The sequence below is a fragment of the Falco punctatus genome (genome assembly GCF_963210335.1).
Source record: "Falco punctatus genome assembly, chromosome: 11".
NCBI classification, from domain to species: Eukaryota; Metazoa; Chordata; class Aves; order Falconiformes; family Falconidae; genus Falco; species Falco punctatus.
In genome coordinates, this window is record NC_137591.1 from 20,388,321 (window position 1) to 20,405,125 (window position 16,805).

The following is a 16,805-nucleotide window of genomic DNA, read 5'->3' on the forward strand; positions in this document are numbered from 1 at the left end:
TCCTGCTGTTATGATCTAGGTTTTTCACTGAGTCGTTTATGCCAGAAGCTCACACAAGATCCCTGGATATATATAATCTGTATGGCCACTGATGAGCCTCCAGATGGGCCTTGGGAACAGCATTTCTTTGCCTTTGTCTGGGGAGGCAAAGGGTGTCTGTGTCTTTTTAGGTGGCAAGAAGGTGACACCTGAATGACTCGCCTAAGAACAGAGGAGAGGGGAACAGCCAGGAGTGCTGAGAGACCCTGTTTGGGGGGGGTGAAGCCCTGCAGTAAGGGCAGGCTGGGAAACAAAGGGACCGTGGCTGTGGGCAACCTTTAGGTGAGGTGTCTGGCAGCTCTGCTGATGGTATTGCAGAAGCCTGTGCCGTGCATCTGAATTGCACTATTGCCCCATCTGAAACACAGCTCAGCTTCATGTGAAGCACTTGGCAGGTGCCGCAGTTCCCAGCCCCTGCGGTCTGGGGAGCTGCTCCAGGGTGGCAGTCAGGAGCCTGAACCACCCCATGTACACCTGTCGGCTGGCTGTGGTGTGTCTGGGTTGTGCAAGCAGCAATAAATCTATGGAAATGTGACTTGCGTGGCATAACGTAAAAAAACCATCAGATTTTGATTGAGAAGTGAATATAAATTCCAAACTTTCCCACTGCAGAAAGTCAGTGCTAGGTATTCATATTTAAGAAAGGAAAATAAGGCACTGTATTTTAGCTGCCTGGTTTTCTCAAAATTATTCTTAAAAATCTAATGTTTTTAATAGAAAAGCTTTTAGGGTAAGCATTTGATATAAGGCAGCTTACTTTCAGGGTGTTTTTCCATTTCTTCTAGGTAGATTCAGAAAAATAAATGCTTTTTCTTTAAGCTAGCATTTGTCTGTTTGAATGTAATTGTGCTGCAAAAACTTAGCAATAAACACCTTCACCTTAGGGAAAGCTGGTTAACATTTTCATTGCATTTTTATGTTTGAATAATGATGCTTTAATATATCTTTTTCTTGACTGTAATTCCCACTCTCCTTATAAGAGTAACTTGGCTTGACAGTGCATGAATTCTAAGATAAAAATGAGACAAATTAGGAAGAAGTCTATTGCCGGTGGAGAAAGGGCAGCAGGGCAAGGTGGTATGACTAAAAAGTATTGTTCAGAACAGTCTTCAGCCTGAGATTTAGAAGGTTGTATGCCTTAATTCTATTCAAAACTCTTTAATAACAGGTTCTGTGGAGCCTGTTGGTGTGTGTGACTGCAGGACCAGGTCTCAGTTCCCTAGTCATGACTCACGGAGCTGCCACCGTTGTGTGGCTCTACAGGAGACAGGGAATGTACAAAGGGTGTGCCATGAACCAGAGTGGTCCCTGATGCTTGCCAGGATCTGAAAAAAGTTTTGTTCACATCTTGCTGAGGACATTGAGGGGAGTTCCCACTGCTTCTTAACTTGCTGTACCCTGAAAGGCAGAATTAGTTTTGGATGACAGCATTTTTCTAATGGCCCCAAGTTTCATTTGTAATGGCAACAACTGATACAAAGGTAGCACATATGTAATACAGACCCTTCCCAGTCCCCAGCAGAGTGAGTGTGGTCCTGCGGCATCATGTTTTTCCAGTTGGTTGGTATGTTTCTGTCTCTGATAGCTGCTATTTGCAAATCCTCATTAGTTATTCCATGTGAAACATGAGTAAGGAAAGAAAACAGGGTGATTGCAGTCACTTATTTCTACTTACAGATCTTTCTGTTTCTTAACAGTCACTGGTTTTCCATGAAAAATGGTTTGGCACTGAAATATTAGAGTGTAAATTGCAAAAGGAAGATTAATATGTCTCCCATCTTGGCACATTTTCCCATTATATCATTAGTACTGAGACCTTAAGTTTTGCTTGTTTTTAGAGGTCTGATATAACTCAAAGAAATCTGAGGTTAGTTTGATTTGATGCACAGAGTCATATTGGCTCTTTTCTTCTACTATTAGACTGGTCTTTAGTGCAGGTTTAGTTAGATTTATTTACCTATTTTTTAACAGAATCAGCTGTGTCTCAAGCGATTATTTATAATTTACTTACAACACTCCCACAATTAAGTAATTGCTAAAATGAGGAGCAGGGCAAAACATGATGTGTGTGTGTTAGGAAACAGCACTGAATTACGAGTTCTGCCTGTGCAAGACAGAAACGTGATAAAGGTAAGGGGAAAATGTATTCCCCAAGATTTATATTTGAAAATGTGAACACAAAAGATGAAGGGTCTAGGATCATTTTTACTTTTAGAGGAAATGTCCTTTTGAGGGTTAAGGTGCAAGCTGTTTCTTCATCTCTAGCAGTGGGCTTTGCCTCCCACCCACTAAGAGAAGAAAGTGCCCTGCGACACTGTGTGGACCTTTGGTGAAGTTACCTTTTTGAGTTGCTCTTCAGGAAGCCTTTTCTTGTTCCAGCTTGTGAGACTCTCAGGTAGTCTCGTCAGAGCTGTTATTTCCAGCCTCATTGTCCACTTGTGGTACAGTACCTGAGCTGGGACCCTCCTGTACAGCAGAGAGCACAGGGACACGTGTCCCCCGTCACAGACATCTTACGATTTAGCAGAGCGTGGAAGGGGAGACAAAAAGCCCTGTAATCAAAGGCTTGTGCTGTATGATAACCTTGAATCTGTGATTTATTTTTCTTCTCTGCAGATACATATTTGTATCTAAACCCATCCTTTCAAGCTCTTCTCCTAAGACTGATCATTTCTTGGCATCCGAAGAGAAGGGGGTCACTGGTGTTTGGAGGAGGAGCTGAAGTAGCAGCATTATACAAAGAGTAAACACTTTAAGAGTCAGTAAATGAAAGCAATGTACTTTGCTCCAATACTCATCAAACAGAAAGAAGAATCTGTCTCAGCATGCTATAGGATGATCATTAATTTTTAATAGTGTTAATGTTTATTAGTGACAGATGATTGACTTTAAGTGCCTTATGAATAATAAATAAATGATGTGGATTTTGGGCATCTGCCTTAGATTTGTATGCAAAGCCAGTGGGACTAACCTTCTCAGTTTCAGAGGAGTGTAGCTTCTATTCCTCAACATATGCCACAATGCAGGCTTTAAGACTTCTCAGGTTTTAGCTCCGATAAACCTGAAAGGCCTTTCTGGCCCCTTTTTTAGGGCACATCGGGTGCTTGGAGGCTCAGGGTGAGAGGGGAGCTCACTACAGCTCTTTTGGCTAGGGCAGGACTGCTGGAAGGTGCATTATTCACTTTGAGGCTCCGCTGGATTTCATAACACTTAAACACCTGTGTCCATCAAACAGAACACACAGGATCGCAGCTAGAGCTGCTCTTGACTTTGTAATTTCATTGACTGACAGTTTAATATCTATTTATTTTCACATCTGACTCCAGTAGAGACAGGCTGGCATCCTGAATGTCAGGATATTATGCTGACAACTGTGTTTTTTCATTACTATAGGGGGAAAAAAAAAGGATTCTTCATAAGTAAAGAGCTTCTTTTCAAGCATAGTAACTGTAATAAAGACCAAATTACACTTCATATAAATTTGGTAGTAACCAGTGATAGGTTATGTGTACATATTTATATAGGAACTAGGGCATACAGTTTTCAACTTTCTAGTAATCTGTCTCTTCTATACTGTGAGATGCATGCAATTATATTGTTTAAATAGCTAGAACAATTGCCTTTACCATGGACTCCCATAAGCAGCACTATCTTTGCTTAAATTAAAGGTTTAAAATTGGCCTCTTATTCTGATCCAATTTTATTTGCTTTCTAAACAGAAACAAGAGGCTTATCCCATCTAAATTCTACAATATTGAAACTACTTAAGAGAACGTTTCAAGAAGAGAGAAGAGAAATATGTGTCTTTCAGTGAGGCTGTGCTGATGTTTAAAGAGGGTAAAACTGCTTCCATATTGGGCACCGGCCAAATGGCTGATGACTCTGTAATAATGTTCTCCAGATGTTAGGCAGTTAAACCAGACCAAAATGGCTGTAGCTAACTTACTGTCGTTCAGTGCTTACTTTACAAACAGAAAATTTGTATTTAATTCCACTTTAGTTCAATGGATTGTGATTAATATTGTAATTACCCTGATGCAGAGAACTTTTTAGACCAGGCTCTTCTGGGTTTTCTCAAAGTGTAGCACTATGCATCAGCCTGATTACACGGTGTATCCAACCGGGAACTGCCCTGTAATCACACGCTCTAGTGTTCCCCAAACTACTGCATGTTACGGCAGCGAGAGAGGCACACACTGCACCCAGTAAAACATTTCAAGATACTGAAACAAAATTCCATCTTATCCAGGGGGGAAAAAAAAAAAAAAGAAAAAAAATTATCTTGCTCTCAAAATTTACATCTTTTAATTGGTCATCAGGTGACAGGAAATCACCCAAACTTGTTTGATTTCTCAGCAGTCACAGTGTTAATTACTGTCGTTAATGCAAGGCCTTGCTTATAATTTTTGAAGTATTTCTGTCATGCTTAACATATAAGTGCCTTATCTCAGTTTTAGGGTGCAATCAGAGCATCACAGTGTTGCATGCATGGGGCCAGGGGGCGCATCCCAGTCCCCTTCCAGGCACGCAGATGCTACCGCAGCAGTGCCCCGTACGGTGCTGTGTCTGGCTCCCCTCACCCAGCTCCGGCTTGATCCCTGCACCCATCCTCAACCTGGCTGGCTGCTCCTGAGCTCTCAGTCAGAGGGCTGTGGGCTGCCTTTACAAGGGAAATCCAGGCTCCTTAGGTCACTGGGGAGGCACTTTGGTGCCCACGGTCGGTTTCTGCATTGTACATTCAGAAATAATTGCACAACCTGTCCCTAGGAGAGCCTTGGGTGTCACGTATCCCTTCAGGAACCTGCCTGAGAGTGACAGCACGCCTTGCCTCTCCCCAGTAGGCACCTGGGATTAGCCACCTCACTGCCGTTAGCCACCTAAATACCTTCAAAAACCAGTCCTCTGGTGGATGTTGGGTGATTTGCTATCATCATGCTATACAAATACAGATGCACGGAGACCCATCTGGGTGGTTGAAGGTAAAGAGAAACACGGTGCTTGTACTTTTTTGAGCATATAACCAGCAGGGTGAGATTTTGCGTGCTGAAAGCAAAAAAGAAGTCTGTGCAGCTAATCGTAGGGGCAATATTTTAAGCCCTGGTAAGGGCTTGGTGCTCTGCTTGCGTTTACAGCAGTGTCAAGAGTATAGCAAGGACAAATGGGAATCTTGCATGATCATAATGTTCCTATTTATATACACATAAAATAGAACAGGGTTTTAAAAGCTAATGCAATTTTCTATTATGACGATACCCTTAATAACGATATGGTTTCACTGCAGAGATAGAAACAAATATAATAGAAAATGGGATAATGCCATAAAATAGATGCATTATTTTTGGAATTTGAAGGACACTTGCCAGAAAACATTTACCAACTTATGCAATCCACAGCAAATGAAATACAAGCTTACCTTCTGCTGTTGCCTGGATATAACGTATTTACTGTGCGGTTTTCTTATCACTGTGGATTTCTGACATAATTAGTTGTTTCTGTTGTCAAGTGTGTAATATCTGACCTAGAATTTACCAGAACTCACTAAGCAAATGTTGAAATCTGAAAAGAGAGAATACTTTTTTTAATTCACTGAAAGATGCAAAGCTGATAAATAGCGTGTGTGTTTCCACAGTAGAGCTATGCACCAGCTAGATATGCTATGATTATCTCAAGCATTTTATTGAAGTCTTCTGTTTAGATTTTGCATATACTTTGCTGCTAGCTTGATTGAAAAGAACTGTAATATCCAATTAAAAATTAGGTTTGTCCGCTTTAGATTACTAATGTTAAAAATATTGTGGATGAAATAAGAGCCGACCTGAACCAAAACACATCCTATGAGCGCATTGTAACTAGCAGCTGTTTTTTGAAAATATTACAGATTGTATTTATGAAATTAGCCTTCTTATTACTTAATTTGTCCCTTTATCTCTGCTGCTTTAGTTTTTGCTGAAACAACAGAATACTAAAATTCTTACAAGAGATTGGTTTTATTTTTTTGCTTCCTCCTCCGTTCTTTGTTGATTGTGTGCATGTTTCTTTTAATCATTTAACAGTGTTTTGTCATGTAAATGACCATTCCTTTCTCTTTCATTATGAAAGACCGTAACCAGGAGTGCCGAAGTGGACTGCTGCATGGTGTTTATTATTGTGCGTTACTTTACCATGTCTTCAGTTATCCACGTTCTTGGCACGCTGGCAACCTGGGCTCATTTTCCCTCCTCTTGGAGCTGAAGGATGCCTGAGGAAAGACACCCTTCTCCCACTGAATGATGAAGTAGCTGGGCTATAACGTGCATTAACCAGGGGCAGGCAGGCCCCCAGGGTGGAAAGTGGTGCTGCAGAATAAGAAAAGGGAATTTAAAAAATGAAGGATGGCTTCTGCCTTCGCTGCCGCTGTGCGACTTCTCCTGCTTTCTGCCCAGTTTAAGGGCATCGGAACTTGAACCTCTCCTCCGTCTTACTGAGGACAGAAGTGAGAAGAAATGGGAAATGTTTGTTTTCTCGAGCATGGTTTGTGATGCCCAACACATCTGGAGGTGGGCTTCGACCATTTGGCAGGAGAGGGAGGACCTGGAGGCTGGAGCTGCCTCAGCAGTGTAGGAAAATCAGGAGTGTGGCTCTGCAAGGGGCTGGAGGGGGGTACAGGCTATGTGGCCATGGAGGGGAGGAGTGCTGGGCTGCTGTGTCTGCTGCGGTGGGGGGGCGGAGAGGGAAGCGGGGTGTCCAGAGTGCAATGCTGCACACAGCCCTCAAGGCAGCATCTGGGGCTCTAGCACGCTAACACACGTTGCTGCCCACCTCAGTCCACTGCCCTAAGCAGTGGCCTGTTTGTCCACAGCCATGTCTAAAATGAGCCCTGGCAGATGATTGCAATAGAGGCAGAATTAGTATGCCTACCTTTACTTGAGTCCTGCTGCCTTTACCCCCTAACGCAACGGATCTTTTTTTTCCGCTGATGCTCCCAGTTGTCTTCATTTCACAGATTATCAAGGCAATATACCACAGATGCTCTGCTTATTATAAAAAATGCAGTTAGGTATGCAAAATGTCAGTCTGAATGCTTCCTTTGCCTGTGCGATATAGGTTTAAATCTTGAGCAGGGCATGTGATTTCAGCTTGCCTTGAGCGTAATAAGGAAGTAATTACTCAGCTGTTGAGAAAGGCCCTAATATCATTACAGATAACCTGAATGTCCAGGCAATATCTGTCTATCATTTGAAATGGTTTCAAAATAAATTTTTAAAAAAATAATAATCTCACATTCAAATCACATGGAAATAATAGGAGTTATCATAAAAAAGTGTTATGACATAATTCTAAATGTCAGTTTAGCATATTTTAGCCTATTGGATCTTTAAGCAGAGTTGAATAACATCTTTCATGAAGCAAACGTCTTTTTGGTAAACTGAAAGGGACAATAATATTTAAAGGTCAGTTAACATGGAGAGTTGGTTCTAGTTATTATTATTAAAGATCCAGCTGTATTTCCTTTACACAACATTACCCCACAAATCCTCATTAAAACTGCAGGAACAAACCACGTCTTTCCCTCTCTTCCTCCCTCCCTCCCTTCCAGCCATGATCCTGAGATCTTTGATTCTGCCTTCTCTTTTTTATGTGTAACAATTCCTCTAGTGAATAGCACTGGATGATCCTCACCCTGCTTCTGCCACGCTGCATCCGAGAGAGTCATACATTATAGTTGCTGTCAATGCTGCCAACTAGAGAAACCTCTCATTTCTACATTACCTTTCAGCCTCCCACATATGACATGAGCTACCCTGCAAACAGTTGTTTAATAGTTTTGAGCTGATTAGGAAATGGTAGTTGATTTCAATTTTTCGTTTAAAGAAGAAGTTGCATTAGTGTGTTGTACAACTGCTACTGCGTTTAATTGAAAACAGGCAGGCTGTCTGTCTGCCCATCTAACTGCCCACCCATCCATGACCAATTGGTATTAATAGTCTGTGCAATGCAATGATCCACTTACGCACGAGCACCCTCCATCCCCTGAAAACTCGCCTAGGAAGGATGCTTTAGCAGGGGTGTGCCTCCTCTGGGGTCCGAAGGGGGGTTGCCGAGGTGTGTGGCAGGCAAGGTGAGGGGTCTGCGCCCCGTGCTGTTCCCCTCTGCACTGCGTGGTGACAGCTGGGAGGGGCACGGCAGCCCCCTCGGCAGCTAGCTCTTGCCTGGCCCAGTGCTCGAATGGTGCTCTGCTTGGGTAGGTTTGCCCCTTGCCTCTTAGCCACCTACTCACAGATGTTAACACATGAAAACGAATAGCAATTAAAAAGCAGCGAGCCACAATCTGCTTTTGAAGCCTGCAGGAGCCAGTGCGAGCGGTAAGGGAGGTCTGGTGCATGGGATGGAAGAGTTTGCTCTGCATTCATGTCTGTGTCTGGATGCTGCTCTGTGCTGTGCTCACAGCCCTTTCATTACCAAGCCAGCCTTGAACAAAGCCGTGATTAGTTGGTTTTGCTGAGGATCCCTGATGGGAATTTGCTGCCAGGGATTGGCACTGAGGAGGAGGGTGTTGGCATGAGTGGGGTGGGTGGCTGGGGAGTGAGTGGGGCTGCAGGCTGGGGGCTGTGGTGGGAGGGGAACAGGGACTACGTACCCCATCTATCGCTTCTGGGATAGGATCCAGGTCCTATTTGCTCTTACCCTAGGAATGGAGGCGGAAAAGCAATGACCAAAAATAAGGAGATGGGGTGATGCTTTGCTTTCTTCACAGTGCTGGGTGTGGAGAAACCAAAGTGATTTGGGAGCCCTTTCCCTCAACGTGGATATACAGCAGGGCTGGAGCAGGCTGTTACCCTGCTCCCGGGCACCCAGATGCTGAGCAGGGACAGTGTGTACCAGGCACTGTTCCTGATGGGCAATTCGGATGTAACCGCGCAGTTTTAACATACAGAGAGACTGTAGGTGATGTGAACTGTGCTGTGTCTGATGGTGCCAGTGGAGGGGCAGCCTGGGGGCCCTTTTCTTTGGTAGTGGAGATGCAGCCTGTGTGCCCAGGGATGATGAAGGAAAATTTCCTGGTGTTCAGTGTAGTCAGTGCTTCTCTATGCTGAATGAGTCTACTAAATGCAATGTGCAATTGGTAAAATGGCTTCCGTGGACAGACTGCAAAGGCTGACTGGCAGATTTTTTATCCTAAGAAACCTCAAAAAGAAACTCATACTTTCTATTTTCACATAAGCAGAAATGTAATGTTATACAAACAGAATGTTTTTCTGCATGCTGTGGCTATGATGGGACATACCAGTGCCAGTGTCTAGTTTCTTGTTACTGCTAACACGGACACAAGGATTTGGTGGGTAGCGCTCCCACAACCATAGACTCCAGGAAGAGGTTTTGGTCAAAGCAGAATAGCACTTTGCCTGTAAACTGTGTTTGTCCGGAATCAGGCTGGATCCTTGGCTGCAAGTTAATTACCCAAATTAGCTGATGGTGCCTGTCAGGAAAAATGACCCACTTGAAGAAGGGCCATGCAGACCCTAGCATGGTTGCTTCCATGCAGTGTCATCTGGCAGCTGGCCCTGGCTTTGGAAGAGGGAGGAGGACTGGGATCTTCCAGACATCACCTCTGCTTCAGCAGTTGCTTTGGTCCCCAGGGAGCTGCATTCACATCTCAGAGCAGTCTGAAGGATTTGGTCTCCCATGTGTCATAGCTTTTGAGTATTAGATGAGCCTGGACAGAGCTGAGCCACAGACAAGGATCTGGGCCACACAAGGAGGTCAGTGCTCGGGTAGCTAACGCACCATGCTGTCCCTCCAGCCGGCGCTCTGTCTCTCTGCGCTGCTTAGCAGCTGGTTCTCCTGGCCCCAGCACGTGCTGCTGTTAAGGCAGTCAGGTTAACAACAGATCTGCAGGTGAAGGCAGTGCAGGCAGCTGGAAGGTGTGGAGGCCAGCTGTGTTGGAAAGTTGCTTGCCCTTGGTTATTTTTGCAGCCCATGAAGGTTGAGGTTGAAGAGATCCAGAACTGGCACTGATGGGACACTGCAGAAACCTCCCCTTCCCACTGATGTATGAAACCCCAGAGTGCCGAGCCCGGTGAGGCTGCTCTAGTAAATAGCAAAACCACACAGAAGCGTGTTCAGCCTTCTGTTTTTCAGTGCTGTGGGTTTCTTCACAAGCTCTATATCTTTGGTTACACCCTGTCAGAAAATGTGCCTTCCTGTTTGCGTTTTTCAGAGCTGTTTGCAAAGCATCCTAATTTCCTTCCTTTCTTGGTTTAATTTCTGTATGAAATTAAACCATGCGAGATTTTTTATTTCCCTGCTTCTGGTGTCTTTGGCTCCCTCAAAGTGAAAGGTTTTAGAAGTGCCACTTTCCCAGCTCAGTGTTCTTTCCCCTCTTGCGTGGCCCAATGATGACCTCACTGGCCTAAATATAGGCTCACTCCTCCAGGCACAGGAGAGCAGGACCGCACTGCAGCTGTGGAGGTGATGCGACTGTTGCCTTTCCTTTTAGCAGCTCTGTTGGCTTCCATGATGGAAGCTGCATCTTCTGCGATGTTGCTGCAGCCTGGTGCCTAGGCAATGTGGGGCTGCTGCTCACCGAGAGCCCCGGGGCTGCTCAGGGGCCACTTACCTTCAGTCTTCAGCAGTGCCCTTGCCCAGCCTTGTTGCCCTTAGGCAGGGTCTGCAGGAGGCATGGGTTTGGAGCTGGCTGTGATGGATGGATAGGCAGGGAGGGCTGGGCAGAGGGCTGGGACACCTCCACCTGCTGGGGAGGGAGGCTGGCCACTGCAAGGCTCCTCCGGGAGGTGGGGATGGCATCTCGGGGGCCATGGAGAGCTCCTCTCGCTGGGGAAACGCTGAATGCTGAATGATGCTCCACCTGCCCTTTACCCCTCCTAAAGATATTCTGCCCTGTGCCCTCTAGATGTGAGGAAACAAATATGATTAAAGAGTTGAAACGCTTTTATTTGTGAAATATTAACTTTGTGTAATATATATTCAAAAGCAGATACTCATTTAAAGGTTATATTTAATATAGCTCTGCTCCAGTTTTTCTTTTTTATTATTATTTTCTTATACATCTTTCCACTTTCTAAGGCAATGCTCCAGTGACTACTGCAATATAATAGCTGCTTTCTCTCTCAGTACACAATTTGACAGCATTTATTCTTTCCTTCAGTGAACATAATTACTTCACATATGGAACCTGTGATAGCCTACAGGCATCTGAGAGAAACCAGAATCATACAATCTGTCCCCTTTGTGAGCTTAATTTACATTCACAAGTGTCATTTTAATAGTGCTGGCAACATGTAGGATAAAAATTACAGGTCAGCTGTAGCATGTCACAGGGAACTGTGCTTAAGTCAATAACATGGTATTATTACATTCTGGATAATTTTACAAGGTAGATCTCACAGGAGGAATTTGACCCCTATTTCTTTAGTTTTCTGCCTTTTGGTTTCCTCCATAAGGTAATTCATTTAGAAATGGATATTGCAAAGCTGAAAACGCATTGACAAAGAGGTTAGGCTGTAGTAGGCATTTCCAAATCTGAAAGCAACACCTTTCCCTTGCTGTAACTTGGAACAGCACTTACAATTACCATGCATCTGGCATATTTAAAAATTTGCACTGTTAATTCTTGAAATTTTTTTCCTCGTGATCTATGTAATCAAAATACTGAGGGGCATAGCATTCTGCCTTCTAATTTCATAGAGTTGACAGGAATTTCAGCTTTCTGCAACTGATTAGTTTTTAGCCAGCTAAAGTAGTCTCAGGCTGGGCATTTTACAGACATTTTGTGCAAGAAAAATAGTGAGTGTCACAGACATGTTGCGTACAGAGCTATATATAATACCCGATTTAATTTATGTATTTGTAACACCTAAAAATAATAGCTAATTTCTCATCCTGGCCTCTGTAATATAAAGAGAAGTGCAATAAATAATCTAATAAAACAACAGGTGATTGGTTTTAGTAAAAATTTGGTTTTGGGTAGAGTGCTGAATCCAAATATAAAATCAATCTCAGTTACCATTGCTGATTATTTTCTGTTTTTACAAATCCCATAATTTACTGCAGTTTAAGTTTTCAGAGCTTGTTTAGGGAAATACTTAAGGGCTTGTATAGTTTGTCCATAGTACTCTGATATTCAGAAGGTCCATATATGCACAGACAAGGCAACCACATCCCCAGGTGCCTCCCCCTGCACATGCATACCCACACATAGCCATTTTCTGAATCATACATTCATTTACTTCCCCTGAAATTTGCATCCCTCTCTTGCTGTAAGCACTTTTACTCATTTGAGCAGCACAAGGGGAAAAATATCTTTTATCTAATGATTCATTTTCATATCACTGACAGTGTTGGAGTTTGAGCGGGTTTTTTAATTAAAAAAAACCCCAACCCTACAACCAAACAAAAACCATCTTGTTCCTCTGAGGAGGCTAGACAGAACACACTTAAATCTTTAATAACAAGTGTGACAAACTAACAACAAGGAATTGGAATGACCTCCCTGTATTTTCTTGGTGAGCCTTCTGCTGGACTATTCTGTTTTGTACAAGGATCGTGAAAAATTAAAGTAGGGTCAAAAGAATTGAAGGAATGATCTGAGGTCTGGGAAATGTGGGGTTTTTTTTGCAATGAGAACAGGTCAGTTAATGAATATGTCAAATGCTTGGCTACATAAGTACCTAGGTATAGTGAAGATCCCTGCTACCTGAAGACTTGTAACATGTCCAAGGATGTGACAAAAATACATATAAAAATTCAAAATAATTGAGAGTAAAGCCAGAAAAATTAAAACTTAAGTTGCACGTTTTTGAGAGTGGAGGTATTTAGGCACTGGAAAGGATTCCTGCTGAGACTGGTGGATCACCTGTCAAAACTCCATGGCTTTCCAAAGTACGCATCCCACTCAGCCGAGGCTGATGCTGGAGGTCAGTCGGTTCTGTTTCATTGTCCGTGTCTAAGTCCGTTCAGGCCTTAAATCTTCTGAAACCGCACAGCCAACCTCTGAAGCCTTTGGCCAGCCTTCACTTGGGAGAACGTTCATTTGGAGCACTGGGAGGTTTTTCCATGTAAGGAAAGTGTCTGTTAGCCGTGTTTGTCAAGAGTCTGGCACAGGAAAGTGATTGCATTTCAGATACTCTTTACCTTAGTGGGAGACTCTGGTTTTGTTTTCAGCTCTTGGTTGCTGCAAGGGTGTAGGCTGGGAAACAAGAGCTGTGAAAGGCAGGCTGGAGGTACTCATTCCGCCTCTGGAGCTCCCCCACACACCCATCTTAGCATAAAAACTTCTGTCACTGATGTACACAACAGCATGTATGCAAATATTAATATTTTATGTGCCTGATGATCTATTGGCTAAACTGCTTTACCAATGAAATATTTGAAACATAACAGTTCTCAGTCTTTGTTATGATCCTGTATGATCTACAGTTCAGTTGCAGAACTAGTATCATCTGTTCCCCAGGGGATGTGCTGGAGTGTCTTGTCCACCTCTCCTTGGCTTCTGTCTTCCCTCTTGGCTGACGTTAAGTTTATTACTCGATTGATTAATGGTTGCCATATCTGGTTTTCCTATTCTGGAGAGGAAAAAAGGAAAAGAAGAAAAAAAAGTTTTACAGGAGAGACTGCAGACAGGAGTAAGCCAGGTACAAGGCCCTGCCTATGACGGGGTGTTCTCCTTTTGAAAAGGTAAGGGACATGGTCCATTTTTTGGCATGACATCCTCTTACAGGTAACATACAATTATGCTGACAACTTTTGTGGAAAGAGGCTGAATACGGAGTAGGTGAATTATGTTCTTGGGGCGAGGACTTGAGGCTTTCAGCTCTCTCTTTTTGTCAGCTTTTGATATCAGGCTTTCTAGAGGTCCTTTCACTGTCACGGCCTGTTGAGAAGATGTTTATTGGTAGAAAAACTTATTTTAAGAGCGACTAAGAGGGTTTGATCAACCTAGTTTTGAAGAAAGGTTTGGTGATTCATCAGCACTAGTTTTGAAAAGAAGCAGTCTTTACTGGCTGGTTTCAGAGGAGCCACCAGGCAGCTGGAAGGTCACGATGGCTTGTAGTCACACCTGATGACCTGTGGACACAGTTGGGTTTGCTTTAACAAAATGAAATAAGGGAGTACTATGCTGAGATTGCCCCAGGTGGAGTTTTTCCTGTATCAGGGAGTTGTATGGTTGGCTGGGATTGTGGTGCTTGGCTGTGCTTGTCTGGTGGCTCCTGGGGCTACCTCCGTGCCCTGCAGGCAGCACACCGTGCCCATCACGGCCCCTCTCCACCGGTGTGCAGTGTTACGATGGAGGCAAGAGCCCGGATTGGTACAGGCAGTCTGTCATATCGTATTTTCTGGGTGATGGATAAAGAAAAAAATCTACAGATTGCATGTGTGCATTTTAATTTATCACTCAGAGGATGAAGCTGAACAGAGTCTGTGGTTAATACAAATTTTAAAAAGATGATGAAATGTTTTTTTCTCCCAAGCTGACATACAGTCTTATTTCCCTTATTCCTCCTCCTCCTCAAAAAACCCCCACCAAGCTCTTGTCTCTGATTTGTTCATAAATACAATATCAAACACCTCCTCTGTGCCTCTGATGTACGTTTGAGTCCGCGTGCCACTGTGCTGATTCATCTGGAGGATGCCCTGCATGTGAGTGGTTTGGCACAGTATGGTACAGGAGAGGAATCCGATAGTGAGAAAGGCAGAGCCAACGGCATAATTATGAAGGATTTTTTTCCCCCTCATACTACTTCTTGTTATTTATTCTTCTCTCCATGTTTCCCTTGGTTATTTCTTTTCCTGAAATGAAAATAACCTGGCAAGAAAACAATGTTTCCACTCCCATCATTTTTTAGGCAAGGAACACCAGGCATGGTTTTTTTTAACGTGCTAACTGACAGATGATTATTCACCAATATTTTTTGTTGAAGCAAGCAGGCTTGTTAACTGTGGTGACATTTTTAGTGATGCTATGATATCCCCATATCATTGTTGCTTGATTTATCAGTGTCTAAAGGATTATTTTGTTGAAAAACTTACTATGGATCTTGTGTTTAAGGCTGACTTTATATGCATATGAGTGTGTGTGTGTGAATTTGTATGAAAATAAGGGACAGAACTGTTAAGATGCTGCTTCTGTTTTGGGCTTTTGACTCTGCGTTAGAAAATACAAACTGTAGCCTTGAATTTCCGTTCTTTAAAATGGCATACTTTAAAAGAGAAATTTTGTAATTGAGAGCAGCTCAGCCACAGCCATCCTACAGTTTGCATCTATTTACTCCCTCTCTTCTCCAAATTCCTGACTCACCTTCTCTCATCCTTATACTTCTACAGGACTGTTACTTTTGCAACCCTCCACCTCCCCACCCACCCTCCTGCTGCAGACACGTGCCACGCTCTCCCTCCCTGACCCGTTCCCCACCACATGCAATGCACCCCAGCCGGCAGCCTACTAACCGGGCACCCTGTGCCTCTGCATGCACGTTTTCACCCTGTGCTGGGCTTCTGTCTTTTGTGTATGGCTTTCATGGGTCTCTGAAGTGTTAAAGCCAGTGTGGTTGCAGGAGCAGGATGGTAGTGATGCTGGGGAGTCTGTTGGGTCACCCTGGCGCTGAGGGGATGAGGACAAGGGAGGAACCTGTTAGAAATGGGAAATGCTCTGGAGAAAAACATTGCTGAAGGGTCAGGTGTGAGGAGCTCAGGAGCACCGACATGCTCCAATTGACCCTTGTGCAGCAATGTGAGGGGTGGTTGCGGGTGCAACAATGTGCAACTCAGGCAGCCAGGAGACTGAAGCAGTAGATATGGTAATGTGAGTGATGGGTAGCTACTTGGAGATTCAGCAACCACACACAGAGAGTTTGCCAAAAAAAAAAAAAAAAAAAAAAGAAAAAGAAAAAGAAAGTATTCAAAATTGAAAAGACGTGTGACCTTGATTCTTTTTTAAACTCAGTGGAAGTGAATGTGCTTAAATTTCCTGGGAATGACGCTATTGGAAATTCTGTGCAAGTGTAAATGCATGAAAGCCAAAGGAGGTAAAGCTTTCTTTTAATTAGGATGATTTTAGAAAAAAAGCAGCCTGGAAATCAGATGCCAGCCACAGCACCATGACTCCTTTGTTATGGCAGAGGTGGATTTACTAATGGGGTGATGTGTCCCGTCTCCTTTCTCTCCTCCAGCACCCAGAGTGCCCTGCCCAGGTGAAACACCTGAATTCCAGTCTGCACAATCCAGCTCGGGCTCTACAGCCCTCCACACAGGGCATTGCTGGTCCAGCCAGTGTGGTCTGGGTTGTTTTTTTTTACCTTGATTTTAATTTGACAAAGACGTGTGGTGCTACAGCTCACCCATCATCGCCAGCTCTGGGAAATTCAGGTGGTTGCCAGCTCTCTGAATCAGGTCCACAGGGACTGGTTTGTTGTATTAAATCCAGACCACAAGGTTAAAGTTACATAGACAGAAGGGACAAAGCGTCTTGTTCGGGTAGGCCCTCAAAATCAGATCGACTGACAAAAAATTGTTCTGTCTTGAGGAGAGAGGTGGGGGAAGGGGGAGGCAGAGCGCATTTTAGGGCCACTCGGGAGCCCTTTATGTGGGTTGTGGCCATTTAGTCTTCAATAAAACATGAATGCTTGCCATAGCAACCACGGCAACCACCTCTGAGATAGCCATCGCTTTAATAAAGACGGACGTTTGCTGAAGAAAGTCTAACAAACACATGTAGACCTTTTACGGCGCTGTACAAGAAAACAATCTCGCTTGAAGAAGCCGTTGTGTTT

At 43.8% G+C, this 16,805-nt stretch overlaps 1 long non-coding RNA gene across 1 annotated transcript in view; it reads left to right on the forward strand.

Annotated features, from left to right (window-relative positions):
• LOC308071697 overlaps positions 1-16,805 on the forward strand; it is an 85,164-nt gene that overhangs the window by 24,778 nt on the left and 43,581 nt on the right. The gene's annotated exons all lie outside the window — the stretch shown is intronic.